The sequence below is a fragment of the Halyomorpha halys genome, unplaced genomic scaffold, assembly GCF_000696795.3.
Source record: "Halyomorpha halys isolate HHAL.00 unplaced genomic scaffold, Hhal_1.1 Scaffold334.1, whole genome shotgun sequence".
NCBI lineage: Eukaryota > Metazoa > Arthropoda > Insecta > Hemiptera > Pentatomidae > Halyomorpha > Halyomorpha halys.
The window spans coordinates 87066-92459 of record NW_027112976.1 but is presented as its reverse complement, the minus strand read 5'-3'; the positions used below and the strand labels follow the sequence as shown (position 1 = coordinate 92459).

Genomic DNA, 5394 nt, shown 5'->3' with positions numbered 1-5394 from the left:
CTATAAAGAAACATGAGTGAGTAGAACTTCACCACACTCAGGCAAGAGAGGCGGCGGCGGTAAGATGAGAAGAAAATCTAAAAAGAGAGAAACCCATCTTCCATCTTAACATCCAAACCAAGTAATAAGTAACCTTTTGGAAAAACAAACATAATCAATTGTTTCATAATTATTAAAATAATCTAGGTTTTATTTCATTTTGTTTATTATAATCATTTATTGAATAAATCAAATGGTATCCAAGTCTCAACACTCTTTATTATACATATTGTCCAACGTTTCGGCCAATTCAAGCATCCTCAAGGACAATTTTCAAAAATAAATTCTCACCTCAGATCAAAATTTAAAAAAAAAAATGTAGGCTATTCTGCTCAGGTCCTTAATTACTAGTCAAAATCACCTTTTTTAAAAAAAAAAACTTCATTAATTTTTAAAACTTTTAATTTTAGATTAAACTACACTACCAACTATATTATATGATCGTTGATAGTATATAATAATAATCTTTATTTATTCTGGGATTGATCCCTTTAGAATAATTTACAGGCGTCAAAATTAGGCTTCAGAGCCTTAGAGTGAAATACAAAATAAAAGTGAAATTATAAAACGTCATAAAATATAATAAAATAATGAATTTAAAAAGATAAAAATGAACAACAATAATTAACAGAATATATAAAATAAGAATAGAATAAACGAAGTAAAATCATATGTCATATCATAAAACATAGGATGACAAACACTTTTGATAATAAGTAATAGAAAAAAAAATCAAATATAATTAAACTAAAACTAATACATGGAAAGGTACAATTTCTGCTAATGTACATACTTACAAGAATAAACAAAAATCTGGGACATTAAGCACATAAATATACAAATCTTGCTTGAAACTTTCAACTGTTATTCTTCCGGAATCGAATGGACAGAAGGTGGTCGAAGATACAGGATTTGAAGGTTGAAAGGTTATTAGAACTACGAATGAAAGAGGGATAGAATTCCATAGGGATGAGGAACGGATGAGGAAAGATCTACCAAAGGCTGCGGTTCGATGGACAGTTACATATAAGTCTGAAGGCCGTGAGCGGGTATTGTGGGAATGCACTGAGGACTTAAATTGAAGGATATCTGAGATGTACGATGGACGGCAGGATTGGATAACTTGGTAAAGGAAGGAAGCAAGAAATGTTTACGACGGAAGGAGTAGTAAAGCCACTTCAATTCTTCATAAAATCGAGTGACATAGGCGACCCCAAAGATGAATCGTACAAAGCTATTAATTAACCGTTTTAATTTTGTTTCGAGATCCCCAGAGACACCCCCGTAAACCACACAGCTATAAACAAAGTTATGTACTGTGAGGAATTGCAACAATCCCTCCATGATATGCTACCACTGGAATGTCATACGTAATCTACAGGTTTTATATTTTTTCAGGTCTCCGAGTCTGCTTCCTTTTTAGATCTAGATGCGGGTTCCTTTTATGTAAATGCTATTAACATGGAATGTGTTTTCTTGAAAACTGCCCGTAAGAATTATAATTAGAATCAGGAAATAATTTCCGAATTTATTCAATTTAAAAACATTTATTCTAAAATCCATACAGGCTCGAAATACTTCCTTTTATCTAGTCTCCCTTAGACTACCGTCTAAACTTGATATTTGGTCAGAAATGAATGTTTACGCATTCCAATGTTAGTTTCACAACTTAAAAAGAAAAAAATCTTGTATCGGACGTTCCAAAAGTTGGGAGACTAATATATAGTACAATGGAAAACCCACCTGCCAATTGGCAGACTTTATTATATTAATAATTTTTAATACCTCGATACATATCAATAATAATTCCTCACAATAGAAAAAGTAAAGTTAATAAAAAAAATAGCGACATTTGTAGACCTAAGGAAATAAACCATTGCCCTCTAATGGGAAAAAAATAACTTAATTTGAAAAACGAACGAAGAAATAAAATCGAAGTAATGGCAATAATAAAATTGGTAAATATAGAATTTATAACATAATGTCCTTCAGCAGCTTGGGCTTCAGTCTTCGGGATGAAGTTGGATTTCCTAAGTTGTAGGTTAACTGCTGCTTTCACTCCTAGGTAATAAGGAGTGGAATTTCATGAACCCATTTTTTTATGTAATCCTGTATTAACTCTATTTGTGATTCCCGATGCAATTGGCTGTTTCTTTCAAGCCAAGGAGAATCGCAGTGGATGTTCTTAGGAGTTTATTTTGAAAATATTGTGATTTTTTCCTTTTCGTAAAGGATGCCGCTTCTCAGACTTCATAGTACAAGAGCCCAAGAGGAGAAAAAAGGCAGTTATCACACCTAATTTTTGATTAGTTTAAAGAAAACTATGTATAATTAATAGTAAAAATTTATGAGTCTGCCAAGGACAGATGGGGGATATAAAAAATGGCGGCTGTTTCAAAACTTTAATAAAAATTAGTTTTTCATTCGAAACTCTATATATTTAAAACTACTTACAACACTAAAAATCAAAAAGAACATCATTTAAAGTATAGTTAATTTTCTAAAATATGAACCCTAATAGAGCTATTTACGTTCAATAGTTCTTGAAATTTATATAGGTTTTTTTTAAAAAATCAGCAGTTAGTAAATTTATTTTGATAAATCTATATCTCAGGAACATAATACGTACAGAAGTCAGCGAGCACTAAAATTAAAGCTAGTTAAATGTTCTATAAAGTAGTCTATACCATTTATCTTCTAAGGAGCAGTATTTTTTATGATATTTGACAAAATAAATCCACAAAATGTTAATTTTTAGTTGTCCAGATAAAATTTTTGATTTTGGAAAAAATATATCTTAGTAACCATGAAATCTGCCAGCACTCAAAATAAATGTAATTTAACCTCGTAAAGCAGTTAATGTCACATATATTTGTAAGGGAACACCTATAACACTAAAAACCAAATAGAGCATCATTTAATTTTTTTTTTCGACCAAGACTCCCATTGGAGTCCTATACTGCCTAACCATGGTTGGGGGTCAAAGTTGTTCATTTTGTGGGACCGCCACTCAATGAAAAAAGTCAAAGTCCCAGGCCGGATTCGAACCGGCACCGCCAATAGACATCAAATTGGTAAGACTGTGTCTTAACCACTGAGCTATGGGCGGCCCATTTAAATATTTAATATATGCTTAAATATGAACCCGAGCTGCTTATGTTCAAAATTTGGCTCTTGAGATAACTTTGTTTTAAAGCAACATTTTATATATTTAAAAATAAAAAAGCTCTGAAAAATCATTAGTTAGAAAATCTATTGAGAGAAATCCCTATCTCCGGAACCATGACACGTACAGATGTCTATTAGTACTCAAATTAAAACTCACAATGTGTCATAAAGTAGTTTATTACATTTATCATTGTAGGAGTAGTGGTTTTCATGGTATTTGCTAAAATTAATTTATTTCTAGTTGTTCGAAAAACGTTTTATATGCCAAACTTATATTCATAGACTACTTTATAGTAAGTTAAATTTATTTTATTTTGGACATATGGAATTGAGCTCTGGGGCTCCACCAAACCATCAAATTCTTCCCGCATCCAATCGCTACAATCCAAAATCCTACGTAAAATCCTCGATGCTCCTTATTACGTCACAAATAAACTCATTCATAAAGACCTTAACATCCCATTCGCGGCAGATTTGACCCAAAACAGATATGCGTATTTTTATTCCAAACTCCTTAACCATCCTAACCCATTAATTCTTAATCTTTCATCCTTAACAATCCCTGATAATTCTCCGAGGCGTCTGAAAAGAAGATGGCCACGGGACCTTCTAGTTTAAATTAATGTTTGAAGTACCACCAATGGGTGGGTCCTTCCCAATATTTTCAAGTGTATAGGAAACATACTACATATTTACCTATTGCATTATTTTGTACAGTTGTAAATTACAATAAATAAATAATTTAAAAAAAAAAATTATTTTGAGTGCTGGCAGACATATTTACCTCTTATGGTTCTAGAAATATATTTTTTCAAATATCAAACATTTTATTCGAACAATCAGAAATTACTACTTTATAATACTCTAAAGTATCAGATTAATTATTTTATATATTCTTGTTTGAGAGTGGTTTAGTTTATTCTTAATTTTAAACAAATTTGATCCTTTTTTTTCTCTCAACTTTATTCTTTACAACTTTTCCAACGTTTCGACCCGCAGGCCATTCTCAAGGATACCTTCATATTGATGTCATTTCCTTTTTCAAATCTTTGTCCCATATAACCTTTTATAAATATTTTTTTCATAGATTAAAACTTTTATAAAACACTTTTCTTTCTTCCTTCCTTCATTCACATGTGCAACTTAAAAGCCTTAGACTTTTAAAAACTAAGTTTTAAGAATGGCCTGAGGGTCGAAACGTTGGAAAAAGTTGTATAGAATAAAGTCGAGAGAAAAAAAGGATCAAATTTGCTTTAAAGTATCTTTAATTTGAATGCTGGCAGACATTTTTACGTGTAATGGTTCCTAAGATATAATTTTTTCACAACAACTAGAAATCAATAATTTTTGAATTTATTCAGATGAACAAAAATTGGGGTAAAATCACTGATTTGTTATCCTTTTGGGCTCTTGTACTATCGTGAAGCAACACAAGTCTACAATATTTCGTATACGTACAATATAAAAACGCACTATTTTATATAATGGTGTATTATTTAAATTATTATGTCAGTAAAAAAAAATAATTAATTAAAAGTAAATAACAATAAGCTACTTTTAAAACCTCTAATATCACTAATATCAGTCCAGTTTAAATCTTCGTAATCGAGCAATTAATTATCAAGAATAAACATCTAGAATGTTCCTTTAAATTAATACTTTCCGATTTTTTTAAGAAAGGTGATAAAATAAATAAAACAACTAGTTTCCATAGAAGCATGCTCAAATACATTTATAAATTTAAAATTTCGATATGTATGAATTTAATTACCTTTCAAATAAAGCGCTGGGTTTGGCTTGATAGGTAACCTGACGATGTAGAAGATTGTGGAAAATTACGTGATCCTTGTAAACCTTACGAAGGATTACTACCTAAAAAAAAATACTATATTATAATAAAAAAAAAATGTTTTTTATATTCTTGCGAATGACTAATGTTATGTTGCTTATTATATATACGAAACGATCAGTTGCTTTATTTAAACAAAGATTTATATTAAAATACAAAATAATGATAATGATAATATAAAACAAAATAAAGAACTATTATAGTATAATAAAGGACAAAATTGATACAGTAAATGAATCGGGATTAATATATAAAATTCCCTGTTTAAATTGTCCAGCTATATATATAGGTGAGACAAAGCAATTATTGGGTGACAGAATTTATCAACACAATAATGA

General features: G+C 30.2%; 1 protein-coding gene across 1 annotated transcript in view; it reads right to left on the bottom strand.

Annotated features, from left to right (window-relative positions):
* Positions 1-5079, bottom strand: part of LOC106681404 (uncharacterized) — a 30822-nt gene extending 25743 nt beyond the window's left edge. Inside the window, exon 1 of the mRNA XM_014421703.3 lies at positions 4979-5079. The gene's annotated coding sequence lies outside the window, so the exon portion shown is untranslated. The remainder of the gene's footprint in view (positions 1-4978) is intronic.
* Positions 5080-5394: the final 315 nt, after the last annotated feature.